This window comes from Macaca mulatta, chromosome 1, assembly GCF_049350105.2.
Source record: "Macaca mulatta isolate MMU2019108-1 chromosome 1, T2T-MMU8v2.0, whole genome shotgun sequence".
Classification (NCBI taxonomy): domain Eukaryota; kingdom Metazoa; phylum Chordata; class Mammalia; order Primates; family Cercopithecidae; genus Macaca; species Macaca mulatta.
Window position 1 is genome coordinate 119,008,642 of NC_133406.1, and position 19,560 is coordinate 119,028,201.

The window sequence follows — 19,560 nt, forward strand, 5'->3', positions numbered from 1 at the left end:
TCAGCCCTGTCTCCCTGTCCCCAGTGTCATGGACCCCAGGCAATTGGGACAAACTCATAGTCACCTTTGTCCAGGAGGTATACAGGAGGTATCTATCAAGCCTTCTAGCTTGGATCCAATATCTCTCATCATCTGTCATTATGTCATCTGTCCCTGAACAAAGTCCATGGAGTTTTTATGCCTTTTTAAGGAAACTGGCAGCCTTGCCTTTTATTTGGAGATATTGTTCCCCCAGTTTTACTGTTCTCAGCTTCAGTCTTGATCTCCTTTAAGTCAGCTTGCTTAGCTGCACAGTCACCTTGAAACCAGGATGGAAACATTTATTCTTTACCTTGCTGATATGTCTCCATAGGCTGGGCCCTGAGTTCTCCACCCCATCAATGGCCAATGTTTCTTTGTAGCATCACAGATTTTTTTTTTTTTGAAACAGAGTCTCACTCTGTCACCCAGGCTGTGGAGTGCAGTGGCACAGTCTTGGCTCACTGCAACCTCTGCCTCCTGGGTTCAAGCAATTTTCCTGCCTCAGCCTCCTGAGTAGCTGGGACCAGAGGTGCACACTACCATGCCTGGCTAATTTTTATATTTTTAGTAGAGACAAGGTTTCACCATGTTGGCCAGGCTGGTCTCGAACTCCTGGCCTCAAGTGATCCATCCACCTTGGCCTTCCAAATCGCAGATTATTTTTTAAGACAGAGTTGTTAGAATTCATCCATCAGTCCAGTCTCATATATAGATGCCTTTAAACATTCAATGACCATGTTATCTGGTGAGATAAGTCAGTATTGCAGTAACACTCTCAGAAAGTAGCTTGACCAATTTTTGGAGACTTTTTTGGGAAAAAAATTTGTTTAACTTGCATAGACTCAGGCAGGGAATATGGCATTATGGTCTACCCATAGAGGGAGATTTTGGCCTGTGGGTCTGGAAAGGAGGCTCATCTACTTCACACCAGACTTAATCTAGGGCACCCTAGAACATTCCTGTCAGATTCCATATTCTTGCACTGAGAATATTTATTTCCTTGTGCTATGACTGGACACTGATTTGGTCATATGTGAAGTGTGATTTGCTTAATGTGACCTGCTTCTCTGAATTTATTTACAGAAAATCAAAGTGATCAAGAGGAAGAGGAAGAAGGGCCAGTGTCTCCCAGGTAACACTGTGGAATTGTGGGCTGTTACTTCAATAGTGACACTTGGAGACTGCAGATCCAGAGAAAACGAGGAAGTGATGAATAGAACTATTTCTTCCATTCACCCAGCTACAAATTGTTCTTATTAACACTGTTGGGGGCTATTCATGGCACTTGTGTTGGTTTTAATTTTGTAGTCCTCTCAAGATAGGAACCTGCAATCAGATGAGCCAAGTGAACTAACCAAACAGGGATTTCTTGGTGTTGCCTGTTCTCTCCCGTGTGTTTAAATACAGGGAGAGATGCATATTTGCTTTCTGCCCATTTGTTGTTAGTATGTTTGCTAGTATCTGTGCAAGAGAAGAAATTCAGAAAACAAACATATATCAAAATATTGGAAAAAGGAGGCCCTTAATACACAGGCTGTATGTCTGCACTGCCTCAAGAGCTCTGTTCACTTGAATGATGCATGTAAAATTCAACATAATTTATGCAAAGTAGTTGAAGTCCTGTGTCAGTTCTCTGTGCTGCAAGTCATGATGGTAGTTTACAGGGAGAGTCTGGGTGCTCTGCAGTGGCTCATCTGTGGCAAATGCACTGAGCATGACCAGCACATTTTCGATCTCTCCCCAAGACAGTCACTTTCCACCCTGCATTTAGAAGGATAGCTTTTTTTCTCTTCAAGGAAAAATGCCTTTGCTTTTTGTGATCACTCGATTCTGTTTCCCATTGGATCAGCTGAAAGGCTTTGTTGTCTAATCTTTGTTGGTTTAATCTTCTGTCATCTCTGTCCTGCCTGGCTCATCAGGAATCTGCAGGAGTCTGAAGAGGAGGAAGCCCCCAGGAGTCCTGGGATGAAGGTTATTTGACTCTCTCAATTCCTCCTGACATGTCTGCCTCGTACCAGTCTTACAAGAACACCTTTCACTCATTAGAGGAACAGCAAGTCGGCTTGGCTCTTGACATAGGCAGTGAGTACTCCATTGTGAAGGTGATAAAGCTCCAGTTCGTGTCCCAGGTGGACCCCATAATCTTTGGGCCTTGTGCCCCTGGTTGGGCTGAGAGTTGCCATCACTGTGGGCTGAACCTATATATCAGTGTAGATTTCAATCACTCTGGAGTTGAGTCTGAAGCACAGGCATGGGGTGGGTCAGTGGGCTTTGCTCTCTTCCTAGTCTCAGGCCATGCCCATGGCACCCTTGACTGACTGTCAGGACATTGAACTCAAGGCAGGTGTGGCGAACTCACACCAAGCTCTGCAGCACATGCCCAGGAGTTGTCTGTCAGATCAGCTCATCTGAATTAAATGTCTCTTGCCAGCTACTAAGTTCCTTATGAGTTTCGTTCCCCAAGCATGTCTTTGCGGTTCTCTACCTGCCCAAGGCCAGTGTCACCCTTGTCTACCTCTTAGTGGAAGATGTGACCCAGGTTTCACTGAATTCATCCCCATTTTCTGTGTCTTCTAAGTTGGCTTGTTTTAGCTCAGCTGTCCATCATCTTGCTGGTATGTTTTCTAGATAAATGACTGACTTTTCACCCGCAAAACCATAATAGCTGATGCTTCTGTGTAGAACCAAGACTAATTTTGACTCAAGAGCTGGTACATTGCACCCCTTCATCAAATCTCAGTGTCCACAATCTCGTAAAGTATCAAATCCTGGGTATTTGATGAGAGAAACCTTAATATTGAAGTATCTCTCCTACGAGGTGTTAGAACTATTTGCCTACAATCTATTGGGGGAAAAAATTGCTCATTTGTGTACACACTCCTAGGACAGAGCACATTGGGAAGATAACATTCCAAAACAGGGGAATTTTGCCCAAGGCTCATGAAAGGAACCAAGTCAGTTCTCTCAAGACTTGACCTCAGGCCTCCTGGTATATTTCTCTCAAAGTCTCCTGTTCTCACACTGAGAAGACTGATGGCCCTGTGTTAGGATTGGACAGAGGACTGTTTCTGTGTGCAAGGAAGAACTGCTTAATGTAAGAAGCCCCATCTGAATTTATTTGCAGGACATCAGTGTGATCAAGTGAAAAAGGAGGATTGAGAGGCAACATGTCCCAGGTGAGTCTGAGAAATTGTGGACAGTTAATTTGGTGCTGACACCTGGAGATGCCAAGTCCAGGGAAAACAGAACATGCTGAAAATAACGATTTCACCTTGTCAACCAAGCCTGAATTACTCCTACTAATATTGCTGTTGCTTTTCATTGCAGTAAATGTTTAGGTTTCCATTTCTTCCTACCCTTATCATTTACTAACCTAGTGAATGTTGACCATACCTCAAAAGCTGTATTCTCATGGTGACTGCAGGGAAACTTGAGCACATTTTATGGAAAATTATTGAGCCCACTGTTTACATGATCACTGTTCACTGTGTGTCCTGAGGGCACTAACTCAGAGTGTCCTTTAACTCCCTCATCAGTGTGTCACCTGGACAATTCACTAAGCTCTCTTTGTCTGTCTCTCTTTCTCTCTCTCTCTGTATTTCTCTTTCATCATTTACTACCCAGCCATGGTCTATTCCTACATAAAGGCAATAATTTGTTACCTCATTAATGGATCTATGTTTTTTCTTTTGTAACCACTTCCTTATGCTACCCATAAAATCTAGCTGGGGCTCTGCGGTGTCTGATTTTCCCTGGCTTACTCTTCAGTTTTTCCTACTTCTCCAGGCTCAGCAGGGAGCTGCTGGAAGGGGAAGAGCCTGAAGTCTTGCAGTACTCACTGGATAGATGTTATTCGACTCCTTCCAGTTATCTTGAACTGCTGAACTCCTACCAGCCCTACAGAAGTGCCTTTTACTCATTGGAGGAACAGCTTGTTGGCTTGGCTTTTGAGGTGGACAGTGAGGACCCTACAATGAAGGTGATAAGGATCCACCGAGTCTTCTGGATATGGGTCATATTCCTGCTGCAAGTGGCCCTTACTGAGCTGAGAGATGTCATTGCCACAGGGAGGACCTATAGGCACATGTAGGTTTGAATGAAACTCTAGTTCCACCTGGAAGCCCAAATATGGGATGGGTCAGTGAGCATGGCTGTCTTCGTAGTCGCAGGCCATGCCTGTGGCACTCTGATCCTACTCTCAAGACACTGGACCCAGGCAGATGTGACAAATTCACACAACTATGATTTTGACTCAATTTTGTAGATTTTGTAGATTTCCTCCTTTACTCTAATTTCAGTGTTTAAAATCTTTTCAATCATGAAAAAGCTGAGTTTTTGATGAAACAGTTTTTCTCCTAGAAATCATTTGGGGGCATTTGTTTTAAATTGATTGGAAAAATACTGCGTAACCATTTGTACAAACTTGGGACAAATGATATTGGGATAGCAATCTACCAGAATAGGGACATTTTACCTGTAGTTTCTGGGACAAAAACCAAGGAATCTCCATTATGACCAGCCTTCAGTCCTCCTGAAGTATAGCTCTCACAGTGCCTTATTCTCATGGTGAGAAGACTGAGGTCCCTGTGTAAGGATAGACAGTGGATTGTTACATGTGTAGGGGAATTGGCTTAATGTGTCTGTCCGCGTCTGAACTTATTGCAGAAATTGAAAAGTACCAAGAAAAGGAGGAAGACCAAAACCTACCATGCCCCAGGTAACTTTGAGCAATTATGGACGCTTAATTCTGTGTTGACACCTGGAGATGCCAGGTCCAGGGAAACCAGAGTGTGTTCAATTTCATCTTTTCAACCAAGCCTGAATTCCTCCTACTGACATTGCTGTTGGTTTTCATTGCAGTAGACCTTTTGGTTTCCATTTCTTCCTCCCCTTATCATTTACTAACTTACAGTAGGTTGACCGAACCTCAAAAGCTGTATTCTCATGGTGACTGAATGGAAACTTGAGCACATTTTATGCAAAATTGTTGAGCCCACTCTTTTCATGATCACTGTTCGCTGTGTGTCATGCAGGCACTAACTCAGAGTGTCCTGTTACTCCCTCATCATGTGTCAACTGGTCAATTCACTGAGCTCGTTTTCTCTCTCTCTCTCAGTCTCTCTCTCTCTCTTTCTCTTTCATCCTTTCCTACCCAGCCATGGCCTATTCCAACATAAAGGCAATAATTTGTTACCTCATTAATGGATCTATCCTTTTTCTTTTTTAACCACTTCCTTATGCCCCATGAAATCTAGTTGGGGCTCTGTGGTTTCTGATTTTCCCTGGCTTACCTTTTAGTTTTTCCTACTTCTCCAGGCTCAGCAAGGAGCTGTTGGAAGTGCAAGAGCCTAAAGTCTTGCATGACTCAGTGGATAGATGTTATTCAACTCCTACCAGTTATCTTGAACTGTCTGATTCATGCCAGCCCTACAGAAGTGCCTTTTACTCATTGGAAAAACAGCATGTTGGCTTGGTTCTTGGCAGGGACAGTGAGTACCTTACTATGAAGGTAATAGGTCTCCACCTGGTCTTCCGGAAGGGGTCATATTCCTGCTCCAAGTGGCCCTTACTGAGCTGAGAGATGTCACTGCCACAGGGAGGACCTATAGGTGTATGTAGGTTATAAGGAAACTCTAGTTCCAGTTGGAAGCCCAGACATAGGATGGGCCAGTGAGCATGGCTCTACTCCTAGTCTCCAGCCATGTCTGTGGCAACCCGAGCCCACTCTTAGCACATTGGACCCAGGCAGATGTAAAAAATTCACAGAACTGTGATTTGGACTCAAGGGTTTGTAGGTTTCCTCCTTCATTCTAATTTCAGCATCTAAAATTCTTGCAACCATTAACAAGCTGGGTATTTGATGAGACAGGGCTGAATACTGCAGTTTTCCTTCTAGAAATAATCTGGGACATTTGCTTTGAATTGATGGGAAAAGTAAGGCATAACTGTTTCCACAAACTTGGGATAAATGATTCTGGGATAATGATCTAGCAGAATAGAAATAGCAGACATTTCACCCTTGGTTCAGCGATGCAAACCAAAGAACCTCTATCATGACCGGCTTTCAGGCCTCCTGAAGTATGTCTCTCACAGTGTCCTCTTCTCATGCTGAGGAGCCTGAGGTCCCTGTGTGGGGATTAGACAGTAGAGTGTTATGGGTGTAGGTGAATTGGCTTATTTTGTTTGTCCCTGTCTAAATGTATTGCAGGAATTAAAAAGGACCAAGAAGAGGAAGAAGACGAAAGCCCACCATGCCCCAGGTAACTTTGAGCAATTGTGAACAGCTAATTCTGTGTTGACACCTGGAGACTCCTGGTTCAGGGAAAACAGAGCAGGCTGACAATATCGATTACATCTTTTCAACCAAGCCTGAATTATTCCTAACCATTGCTGTTGATTTTCATGGCAGTAGATATTTAGGTTTCCATTTCTTCCTCCCCTTATCATTTACTAACTTACCGTAGGTTGACCATACTTCAAAAGCTGTATTCTCATGGTGACTGCATGGAAACTTGAGCACATTTTATGGAAAATTATTGAGTGCATTCTTTTCATGATCACTGCATGCTGTGTGTCCTTAGAGCACTAACTCAAAGTGTCCTGTTACTCCTTCATCAGTGTGTCACCTGGACAATTCACTGAGCTCTCTTTCTCTCTCTCTCTCTGTCTGCCTCTCTCACTGTCTGTCTTTCTCTTTCATCCTTTTCCATTTGGCCCTGTTCTCTCCCAACATATAGCCAATAATTTGTTACCTCATTAATGGATCTATCCTTTTCTTTTTATAACCACTTCCTTATGCTACTCATGAAATCTACCTGGGGCTCTATGGTGTCTGATTTTCCCTGGCTGACTCTTTAGCTTTTCCTACTTCTCCAGGCTCAGCAGGGAGCTGCTGGAAGGGGAAGAGCCTGAAGTCTTGTAGTACTCACTGGATAGATGTTATTCGACTCCTTCCAGTTATCTTGAACTGCCTGACTCATGCCAGCCCTACAGAAGTGCCTTTTGCTCATTGGAGGAACAGCATGTTGGCTTGGCTCTTTACGTGATCAGTAGGTTCCTTACTGTGAAGGTGATAAGGCTCCACCTGGTCTTCCGGATAGGGGTCATATTCCTGCACTGAGCAGCCCTTACTGAACTGAGAGATGTTGCCACAGGCAGGACCTATAGGCACATGTAGGTTTGAATGAAACTCTAGTTCCATTTGGAAGCCCAGACATAGGATGGATCAGTGGGCATGGCTCTATTTCTATTCTCAGACTATGCAGTGGCAACCTGTGCTCAGTCTGAAGACACTGGACCCAAGTTAGGTGTGACACATTCACATAACTATGCAGCACATGCTGGGAGTGATCTGTCAGACATTCTAATTTGAACCACATCTCTCTGGGTAGCTACAAAGTTCCTCAGGGATTTAATTTTGTAGGCAAGTCTCTGAGCTTCTACATCTGCTTAAGGTCAATGTCATCTTTGTGTACAGCTCTTGCAAAGGTGGTACCCTAATTTTAATTAACCTAACCCCATTCTTTGTATCTTCAACGTCTGCTTTTTTAACTGATGTGTCTGTTACCTTTTGTTTCGGTTTTGGAAGCAGGACTGAGCCTTGTCACTTTTTGATGCCATGAATAACCAATGTTTTTTATAGAACCAAAGACTTATTTTATTTTATTTTATTTTACTTTTTTGAGATGGAGTCTCGCTCTGTCACCCAGGCTGGAGTGCAGTGGCCGGATCTCAGCTCACTGCAAGCTCCGCCTCCTGGGTTCACGCCATTCTCCTGCCTTAGCCTCCCGAGTAGCTGGGACTACAGGCGCCCGCCACCTTGCCCGGCTAGTTTTTTGTATTTTTTTTAGTAGAGACGGGGTTTCACCGTATTAGCCAGGATGGTCTCGATCTCCTGACCTCGTGATCCGCCCGTCTTGGCCTCCCAAAGCGCTGGGATTATAGGCTTGAGCCACCACGCCCGGCTAAAGACTTATTTTTGAGTCAAGGGTTTATTGATTTTCTCCCTCGTTGTAATTTCAGTGTCTAAAATCCTCACCTTTGTGAACAAGCTGGGTATTTGATGAGACAGGGCTGAATACTGCAGTTTTTTTTTTCCAGAAATTATTTTGGGTGTTTGCTTTGAATTAATAGGGAAAATATTGCGTAACCGTTGGCACAAACTCGGGACAGATGATACTGGGATAATGATCTACCAGAACAGGGGACATTTCACCCTTAGGTTCAGAGATGAAAACCAAGGAATCTGTATCACGTCTGGCCCTCAGGCCTCCTGGAGTATGTCTCTCACAGAGTTCTCTTCCCATGCTGAGGAGACAGATGTTCCTGCTTTAGGGTTGATGGTGGATTGTTGCATGAATAGAGGAATAGACTTAATGTGTCTGTCCCTGTCCACTTTGTTGCAGACATTGAAAAAAATCAAGAAGAAGAAGAAGACCAAGACCCACCATGCCCCAGGTAACTTTGAGCAATTGCAGACATTTAATTTATTGTTGATACCTGGAGATGCCAGATACAGGGAAAACGGAACATACCTATCCATTCATTCAGCCAACCATGAAATCGCCATATTAGTCGTGTTAAGATTATCAGTGTGGAATAATTATTAAACAGGATTATTAGTTAATATTAATATTATTGGTACAATATTAATAAAGTTGCCTCTTTTCATTTTACACCTGTATTTGTATTTGTTTCTCTTGTTAATTCCTTCAAAATTGTACTAATCTTTATTCAGTTGACTTTGTTGAACTGATCAATCACATTTTCTGCAGTTTCCCTTTCTGCCTTTTTGGCTTAAAGTGAACTTGAGATGCTCATCTGATGTCTCCCTCTTTGCCATTATATTTGCAAATATCTGAGAGCAGGAATGTGAATACAAATAATTCATATCATGCCAAAATTTTGAGAACAAGAGATGTTGAGGTCCCAGTAACTCTATCAGTCTACGAAGACACAGGGGCCTGTTGCGTGTGCCATGTCATAGCTCTTTGGTACAGGAATCGTTCCGTCTCCTTCCTTTCCAGCTCACTGTCTACCCAGGACACTGAGCACCTGCTGCTCTCTCTCCTGCTGGAGACAGAGAAGGATCATTCTCTGCCTGAGGGGACTGTTTTTTGCTTCCTCTGGCATCTCCTGTCAGACTCTCTGTAGAACCAGTTGGGCACTGTGGTTTCTCTTCCCTCCGGTGTTTATCTTCTGTGTTCTTCATCCACCAGACTGAGCTCAGAGCTGCCAGAGGTGGAGGAGCAGGACGTCCCGCAGGACTCCCTGGATGAAGTTTACTTGATTCCTTCACTTCCCCCTGACCTGTCTGACTGGCAGCAGCCTTACAGCAGCACGTGTGCTCATTGGAGGATCAGCTCGCCTGCCTGCTCTGGATGTAGCCTGTGAGTACTCCAGCCCAAAGGTCACAAAGCTCTACTATTCTCCCAGGCAGCCTCTATATATTCTGTTTCCTGTAACTTGTGCAGCTGAGATGGATTATCGCTGCAGGCAGCCCCTGTAAATTCAGAGTGTTTTGAATCTGGTTCTTGGATCCAGTTTTAAGCTCAGACATTCAATGGGTAGAACCGCCTTCTCTTGTGCCAGGTGATTCCTCTGTCACTCACTCCTTCTCACAAGATCAGGCGGTAGGTATCAAAACAGTTCAGAGAGGGGAATGATGAGGGATCACTGCATACTCTTGGCCGCAACAGCTCACCTGGAGAATTTTGTATAACAGACTTCATTCCTTAAGATAGGGCATCTCTCTTTTCAGACATTATGTTGAGCAGCACGCTTCACATCACACAGCGCCCTCCTCTCTTCTCTGGCCATCCACCTGTGCTGGCAGTTTTCCCCCATTATTTTGGAGGCTGTTTCATGATTCCTGTGTTTCAAGCCAGATTCTCTACTACCTCCTCTGAGGTGGCTTCCCTCCACTGAAGCAGTTAGCGTCCCTTCCTCCATGCCTGGCCATGGCTTGCATCCTCTGTAGAGCCCCGGTGGTTTCTTTTATGTGTGGGTTTGTGGTTTCAATCATGTGTCGTCTCAGTGCTATGTTCTCATGTAAACCATCAACAACTAGTGTCCCTGATCAGGTGCTGGCCTAACTGATGAGCAAAGCGCAGTGGTTCTCATGCCCATGATCTCCAGCAAACCCTTCCTGTGAGCAAGTGCCCCTTGAGGTTGCAGTTTCATAGGGTGTGTAAGGAAAAAAAAAATTTTTCTTCTCACTCATTCTGGTCTTTATACCATTATTCTGGGAATTTCATGTGGATTGTTAGTAGTTTTACCTATCAAAACTCTTGTAGGAAGAGCAAGTAACTCTGAGATGTCCCCCATCTGAATATGTTGTAAAGAGAGTAGTTCCAGCACCTTTCCTGCTGGAACCATCCTCTTTCCTGTGTTTCATTTCTCCTTCAGTTTCAAAGAAGCAAAGGCTTTTGTAGGATCACAGCAATTCATAAAATGAAGTAAAATACACATCACCCTTCCACCTGTTGTACACCTTGCCCTTGGCCAAGCAAGCTCTGTCCTTGCTATAATCCATACAGTGCTCAAGGGGCACTCCTAGTGGGCAGTGGCATCTCCATGTTAGAGCTGAGGATGCTGAGGCTCAGCAAGGTCCCTTTGCTTGCCCAGGATGCCCCGACCAGTCACAGTGAGAACATGGGCCCCATGTCTGCCTGACTCCATGGTGCGGTTGCTCTCATTTCTCTGCAGTGGGATCTCTCAGAGACTGGCTAGGATGGGTGCTCAAGATTTTTCCCTTTGTAGCAAATTTGTTGGAAATGATTTCAAGCTGAAACAGAAAATTTGCTGGTCTGGTACAAAGAACTCCTATATTCCCTGACACATGTAACCCAGTGATAAACACCTTGGTGCACTTTGTGAGCAGAACCAGTGGTTCCTCCAGTCCCCCCAGGGGGACCTACAACTCCAGAAGGTGCTTACTGGAAAATTTCTCAAGGGGTGAAAGGTGCTGGTCTGTTCCTACCTTATATCACTTGGGTTTCTGCTCTCAACATGGCAGTGTTGGAGCCCTTGTAAAGTTACTGGGCTTTGTCTCAGGAACACCCCAGTCAGGACCAGGCTGCCAGGATGAGGAAGGGAAATGCTCAGACACATGTCTCAGAAGTGAGACGCCTGTGATATGGGCCGGCTCTGCCAGGGCATCATGAAACATAAGCCAGGAGAGGCCACATTCATCCATGCAGACAGGCTGAGATGCATGAATGCGCTGTCTCAATTACACCAGGAGGCATCTGTGTGTGGGTTCCGATGATAACCTGTGAAGAGTCTGTACTGTGCACAGCTGTGATCCCAGTCGTGGTGCCAGAATTGATGTGCTCCACCCATGCTCTCGCTTCAGGGAAAGTCACAGTAGAATCAGCGAGAATACAATCTAAATCATAACTTGATCTCTTATTAGGACTTTTCCCCACCTGCTCAGCTAATAATATGTACAGTGTTTCAGAAGTTTGAGATGTTTTTTGTTTTCTTCTGAAAATGCAAAGAATATTAAAAGTATAAGCTTAAGAAGACTTAGTATTCTGAGAAAGAGAGATAAAAGGACCTAACAAAATTAAGTGTTTAGAATCAAAAACATTCCTAGACATTGATTCTAAATCACACATGCAGAGGACAAGAATGGGAAGCCTGGGTTTGACCAGCCTTCCCCGACCAGATTTGTCCTTTTGAGATGTTTCCCCGTCTGCCCAATATGAACTACCATGAAGTCACATTGAGTGTCCTGAGTGATGGTTAATGATCAGTAAACTGTGCCCTGAGCAACTAAGGAGGCCACATGAGGTGGAGCGAAGGGCTCAGGGACAAAGATCCAGAAGCTAGAAAGCACTCCATGCAGGGCTGCGCCAGGGAGGGGCCAGCCTGACTCCAGGGAAGAGTCTGTATGAGGGAGGGATGGGAGGTGATGCTGGATAGGAACATGGGGCAGAAGTTAGAAGGAGCACAAAGGCAGCGTGAGTGGGGAGAGTCATGCAGTGGGCAGCGGAGAGAGAGGTTTCAGAAGCAGAGTAGGAATGTGGAAAGAACAGGACTTCTTGGCAATAAAATTGCAGAGATAATTGCTAGTGTGAAGATGGCAGAATCAGAGATAGCAGTTGGGGGTGTGTATGAAGCCAGGCATCAGTGATGAGTCTGTGCTCTCAGGAAGATGAAAGAGAACAGATACACGGAAGGCATTTTTAATAAAACTTAGAGAAATCTTGATGAGAATGAGGATGTGCAGAGGGGAGGAGAGAGAGGAGCCCTGCAGCAACGTGGATCAAGCCCTGCAGGCCCCGTCCTTCTTCTGAGGCCGACCTGGACTGCCGTGAGGCCACCGGAAGTCTTTCCTTAGTCCACTTTCTGAGAGTGTGATTTCCTCTTCCTGTGGAAATAGCGATAATTTTTATGAGGGGTGCTGCCCGGACCCCACTGGAGGAGCGGGTAAGATGAGGACTGTGCTCGGTGTTATCTCCCTACAGAACCACACATGCTGATCCGTAATACCTGTGGCCCCTAAGTGTCCGTGAAGGGACTGGTCCTTCTACAACATTGCTTATGGCTGTGGACACCCACTATATGGCAACAAGATGTACATATGTGGGTAGGTGGCAAAACCATTATAGGCAACGGAAATTCAAAATGTTCTAGAACCCTAAAATGTTCAACTCATGTAGTATTTGGTCTATTCCAGGGGGTCCCAAGCCCCTGGGGCTGTGGTCAGCTACCTGTCCTGAGCCTGTTAGGCACCAGGCCGCACAGCAGGATATAAGCAGCCGGCAAGCGAGCATTCCAGCCTGAGCCCCGCCTCCTGTCAGATTAGCGGTGGCATTAGATTCTCATAGAAGCACAAACCCTATTGTGAACTGTGCATGAAAGGGATCTAGGTTGTGCGCTCCTTATGAGAATCTAATTAATGTCTGGTGATCTGAGGTGGAACAGTTTCATTCCGAAATGATCTTTCCCTCTTCTCACGTCCCCCACCCCTGAGAGAAGGAAAAATTGTCTTCCATGAAACCAGTCTCTGGGGCAAAAAGTTTGGAGACTGCTGGTCTACAGTGTCCCAAAACCCTTTTCTACGGTTCCTTCCCAAAGCCTGGAGGCTCTGAGTCCTCCCCTGTTCTTATACTCCTGTGTGTTGAGAAAAACAGCATTTCCTATGCTCTGAAGGCTCTCCAGAACATTCTTTCTAGGCTGCAGGATGGAGATTAATAATAACAGAATAATCGGCATGGTCTTGTTAGCCAATCCAAAGCCCTCTGGGCTGAAGTGGGGGATTTTCACTTCAGTGACATCCAGCCTGGGTACCTTCCATCTCAGCATCCCCAGGCACAGACAGGAAGTGACATCACCCATTTACATGATGTCTGTTTTTGTGGCCTGGGCCACTGGGTGGCTTTTACCTCAGAGGCGGAAATGCCAGAGATAGGTGTTCTGGGCATGATAAACAAAGGGAAAACTGAGAGCGTTCCTACTGAAGCCCCTTCTCCTTTCAGTTCCCACCCAGGCAGCCTGTCCTTATAGGCCTTGGAGTGGAGACTTGAGCCACCACCTGTCAGAAGTGCAGGCTTCACAGGCACAGCTGGAGCCGAGAACCCTGGTGCCCAATTGTCTGTGACTGCAGCTGGATCAAGGGTTTGACTGTGGCTATGGCTTAGCCAGGTGGGGCGTTTCCTCCGCCACCTGCAGCTTCACAGCCAACGCTGATCCTGGAAAGCAATGGCCCTTCCAAGGTAGGGAAGGAAAGGGGACCAGGAAGCTCTAATCCGGGTGTTGGTGATCATGGTGCTGTGAGGGGAGGAGGCAATGGGGTCTCTTCATGCTCCCTCAGAGTCAAGTAGAAATCCACAATGTTGCAGCCCAGTGAGTGAGCAAGAGCCTGGGGTTTAGGATCAAATCTGCTCTCAGGTCCTGGGTTTAACCCTTACTCATTATTCACCTCGGCCAAGTCATTTGTGGTGTTGGCATTTACATCTCAGTTCTGTCATCTGAAAGACTTGAAAAATAATATCTTCATTCAATCATTGTTGATAACATTAATTATGGTAATTTCCAAAGGGCTAATTCAGTTAAAATTGCTCAATAAATCTATGAATAAATGTTATCTAATTCTGTTATCTTTCTGGTAAGTTAGCACTTAGGAAATGACTTGACATTCGTTGTTTCAACTGAGGAGGAGTAACTGTTAGGATCTCTACTTTCTAGGGACCCCCTTCCTGTGTTTTCTTAGAAAGTCTCTTTTGCCAGTTTTCTTCCTCTCTGTCGGCGTCCCTTTTAAAGTCAATTTTCCCCTATCGAGCACTTTCAGTAGCAACCTATTAGGCACATTCAGCAAAAGTGCAAATCCTGGGCCCACAAGTCAGTCTCCTGATATACCCAGCTTCTTGCTCTGTTTTTTCCCCCCTTGTTTTGAAATAAAAGAATAAAATGGCAACCTTCTCTTGGAAAGTGTACAAATCTGTCTCTTTTATGAAACTCCATTTAGTCTGTCATCTCCACTCATGTCCACGGCCATGTCCTCAGTTTCCTTCTCCCAGGGATCCACTTCTGCTCAGATTTCCTTAAAACCCTGGGTCGTGTTCATCCTACTCTCCATCCCACTCAACATCTCCTCCTGGATCCCCTGGGGCTGCCTGCTGTTCATCTGTCAGGCGATGCCCTCAGCTGAGGAATAAGGAGACCCAAGTCCTCAGGAGGAAGGAGGGTCACGTGAGGTAATGAGCAACATCTGGGTCCGTGGAAAGGACACATGAAATATGCTCATTGAGTGTCGGGGGATGCGTAGTCTCTGACGTGCCCTGATAACTTTGAGTATTTAAACTGATTTCTCTTTTGCTTCTCCATGGATTCCCAGTCAGGACTCACCCCGCTGGCTCCAACACTCTCATCTGCTGGCTTCCCCAGGAGTCCAGAGCACTAACCAGGCTCCAGGCAAGAGGACAGAGTGAATGCCTTTTGTTTCATTCTCCTTTACCTGGTGACTTCTCCCTGCTGTCTAATAGGGCATTTGTTTCTCACCATGTCTTCTCTCTCTCATTCATCTTATATTTCTGAATTTTTTTCCAGTTTCAATGGACCAGATTATAGTGTTAGTGATTATAATGTTAATTCAACATCCTCCACATGCCTATGTAATACTTTCTTCCAATAGATTTTTATATATAAATATATGCATTTATGTCATTTGTCATGTACATTGTGCATATTTGGCATGTATTTTTAATAAAATGTGTATATATGCTGCATACATATCTGTATGATCATTTCATCAATATCCCACGTTTAGTCTTTCCAATTCTTTTCTCTCATATGTTCATTTAATGTTGATTTTGCTTGATTTTTAGAATCTCCTCCCTCCCAAAACACAGCCTGTATCCAGTGTGACTTCCTTGCCTTTGCCTTGTCTACCTGGAAGCTACTCGTGTTTATTAATCCTAAATTTCTTGAATATGTTTGTCAATTGGGATCACCTTTTCCTCCTGGCAATCTCGTCATTACTGGGTGATGCATGAAAAACCAACAATGCAGAAAATACCAAAATGTCTTCCTTGACTTCCCTTTACCCCTCGGACTTTCTTATTCAAGGCCACTTTCCTTCTCTGATGATCCTCTTGGGTGGAAGAGAAAGTCACAATAAGATCATGGATAACAGTGAACACTATTAGGTGTGGTTTCCTTTTCAGAGTTGGGTTTAGAGCCTTCCCTTGGAATGAAGAACCCTCCCCAGCTGGAAGGTGAGGCTCTTGAAGGCTCAGCTGACAACACACATGGGTATCAAGTCATTGGCCACATTCATGCCTCAAGTGTCCTAAAACCAAAGATGATCAAAAGAAAACTACCGTTCAGCAAGTGGAGACTGGCATGCAGATTCCCTGGCCTGCAAGCTTAGGGTACAAAGGTAATCACATCTATGGCTGTTAGCTGCACTCGCTCCTTATTTCTGTCTATGATGACAGCTCATTCTCCCATTGCTTTTCTCTTCCCTATTTGTTCTCTCCAGCAGCTGCTGTCACATCTGTCTGGTCTTACGTCTGTGTCTCATGGGCTGCCACCCTGCCAAGACTTTCCATTCCCATCTGCTCTTTGCTCTCTGAACTCTGCTCTGTTCCCACTGCTACTGTCTTGGGCGTCCCTCTCACTTCAGAGTTTTGTTGGTCTAGATATTGAGAATATTGCTAAATGCCTGAAGGCGTAACCAGGTGTGGAATCAACTTCAGGGAATTAGAGAAAATAAGTCGGGCCATGGTTACAATCCCCACTCTCTGTTTGCTAACTCCATCCATGTAGACTCTTGTTTTTCTTTCTTTCCTGAGCCCCTTGGAAAGAATACTTATGATTATATATATATATATTTGTTTGTTTGTTTTCAGTGCGGAAGGATAGACTGCACGCAGTGGTTATTGTGAGTTTCTACCGCGTTATATCCTGGATGGTATCCCAAGTGTTTTCCTTGTAGTTAGGAGGCTATGAAACAGAAAGTAACACGTTGCTGTCCTTGCCGCCAGAGAAATTCTAAGGGTCAGCCGTAGTGAGATTGTTTAACACAAGTTAACTAGCGCGAGGGCCCCAGAACTCTTTCCTTTCTACGTGGGGCTGCTTTTAGCAGAGATTGGTCCATGGTCTCCAGTCTCCTGGGTTCTCACGCTCTGTGAAAATCTTCGTGTTTTTCCACAGCCTCTAGAGTTACCGTTAACACAGCCTCTGCTTCTAACTGCAGCACCCACAGGCGTTTGTGGGATTTCTGTGCTGGCGGGGAATGTGTTCTCACCTCATAGAGCCAGGTAGAAACTCTACGCAGTTGGGTGCTGTTCTCTGGGATGAAAGCAGGGTCTTTGGGGCTCTGTGTCCGTCTTCGGTTGTAGACATAACACGCTTACTTTGTGGATGGGAATGGCTCTGAGCCCAGGTGCCCTTGCGCATATTCACAGAGGCCCGCAGGTCAGAACCGCAGTCTCACCTGTCAGCAGAATGCGCTGCGATCTACTCGAATTACCGGAACTATCCAGCAATAAAATGGGACACATTACAAAACATGAGATAGTGTGGATAATCTCAAAAACCTCATGCTGAGTGATGAAAAGAGTGCATCCTGTGTGGCGCCATCAAGGTGAATTTCTAGAACAGGTAAAACTAACATATAGTGACAGAAGCTACATCATATAGTGACAGAAACTACATCATTGATTGCTGGGGTCAGGGGGAGGGTGGGACTGACTGCAAAGAGCATAAAAAGACCTTTTAGAGTAATAGACACGTCATCAAACTTGAAATGGATGCGTTGTACCATAGTCAACTCACACCTTAATCAACTTAATTGTAAAAAGTAATAAGAAAACCACTGCAGGAGTCGTTGCTGTTGCTGTTTGTGAGCCTGTGGCACGGCTCTGTGGGACTGGAACTTTAAAGACAGCCACAATGGCTGAAAATGGTGATAATGAAAAGATGGCTGCCCTGGAGGCCAAAATCTGTCATCAAATTGAATATTATTTTGGAGACTTCAATTTGCCACGGGACAAGCTTTTAAGGGAACAGATGAAACTGGACGAAGGCTGGGTATCTTTGGAGATAATGATAAAATTCAACAGGTTGAACTGTCTAACAACAGACTTTAATGTAATTGTGGAAACACTGAGCAAATCTGAGGCAGAACTCATGGAAATTAGTGAAGATAAAACTAAAATCAGAAGGTCTCCAAGCAAACCCCTACCTGAAGTGACTGATGAGTACAAAAGTGATGTGAAGAAACAGATCTGTTTATATTAAAGGCTTCCAAACTGATGCAACTCTCGATGACATAAAAGAATGGTTAGAAGATAAAGGTCAAGTACTAAATACTCAGATGAGAAGAACATTGCATAAAACATTTAAGGGATCAATTTTTGTTGTGTTTGATAGCATTGAATCTACTAAGAAGTTTGTAGAGGCCCCTGGCCAGAAGTACAAAGAACACAGGCCTGCTAATACTTTTCAAGGATAATTACTTTGCCTAAATAAATAAATAAATGAAGTAAGAAAACAAAATAAAGTGGAAGCTAAATTAAGAGCTAAATGAGAGCAAGAAGCAAATCAAAAGTTAGAAGAAGATGCTGAAAAGAAATCTCTAGAAAAAAAGATTGGATGCTTGCTGAAGTTTTCAGGTGATTTAGATGATCAGACCTGTAGAGAAGATTTACACATCCTTATCTCAAATCATGGTGAAATAAAATGGATAGACTTCATCAGAGGAGCAAAAGAGGGAATAATTCTATTTAAAGTAAAAGCCAAGGAAGCATTGGGTAAAGCCAAAGATGCGAATAATGGTAACCTACAATTATGGAATAAAGAAGTGACTTGGGAAGTACTAGAAGGAGAGGTGGAAAAAGAAGCACTGAAGAAAATAACAGAAGACCAACAAGAATCCCTAAACATATGGAAGTCAAAAGGTTGCAGATTTAAAGGAAAAGGAAAGGGTAATAAAGCTGCCTATCCTGGGTCTGGTAAAGAAAAAGTACAGTTTTAGGGCAAGAAAATGAACTTTGCTAATGATGAACATGATGAAAATGGTGCAACTGGACCTGTGAAAAGAGCAAGAGAAGAAACAGACAAACAAGAACCTATATCCAAACAACAGAAAAGAGAAAACGGTGCTGAAGACCAGTGGTTTAGTAAACCAATCTTTTATTCATTTTAAATAGGCTTTAAACTACTTTTGTTTATGGGGGCTTTTAAAAGGAAAACCGAATTAGGTTCACTTCAGTGTCCGCCTGTGAGAAAGGAAGTTTTTTTGTTGTTTAACTTGTCTTTTTTTGTTATCTAAATGAGAATTATTTTGAATGTATAGTTCTGTTCGTGTTATTTCAGATGATTCAAATATCAGAAGATTCTTCCACTAAATTGCCTTTGTAATATGAGAATATGTTAGTACAAACTAATAAAACATATAGTATATGAAAAGAGAAAAAAAACCTCCAAATCTTAATGTCTTCTACTTAATTTAGTGTATGTTTAGCCTTAGAAAAGTGTATCGGTGATTGAGAGTTCAGGAATTCCTTGATTTCTGTTTCTGTCTCTGTGTCTTCAGTTAAATTCATGCACTATTAAATGGAATATTTGTAAAATAGAGTCTAAGCTCAATTTTATAAAAGTATATATATACTTACATATTATCTATATAAATTACATATAAGTATATATACTTTTATAAATATAATATATATGACAGACTAACAAGAGAAGAGCATATGTATTTATTTAATGTAAGTTTTACATGACAGGAGTGCCTTCAAAGGAAATGAAGACCCGTGGAAACAGCTAAATCTCAGTTGTTGTTGTTTTTTAACAGTATGTTTTATGAAGAGTGGATACTCATGGAGAAGTATGATAAGACAAAAAAAGTATGACCTAACAGTAAGAAACTGGGGAAAATGTAGCCAGGCCTCTGTGTTCAGGCTCTTCTCTGTGTCCCTGTGTCTTCACACTCCAGAATGCACCTTTCCTGTGGGTACAGGGAGGGCACCTCTCACATGAGAGTGTTATGATCGGCTTCAGGGAATAAGGGCAGGGGGAGGG

At 43.9% G+C, this 19,560-nt stretch overlaps 1 protein-coding gene and 2 pseudogenes across 1 annotated transcript in view; all 3 read left to right on the forward strand.

Annotated features, from left to right (window-relative positions):
• The window catches only part of LOC708768 (NBPF member 20), an 853,661-nt gene that overhangs the window by 6,810 nt on the left and 827,291 nt on the right, over positions 1-19,560 (forward strand).
• On the forward strand, positions 29-15,930 carry LOC144338657 (NBPF family member NBPF4-like; annotated as a pseudogene).
• On the forward strand, positions 17,342-18,956 carry LOC699562 (lupus La protein pseudogene; annotated as a pseudogene).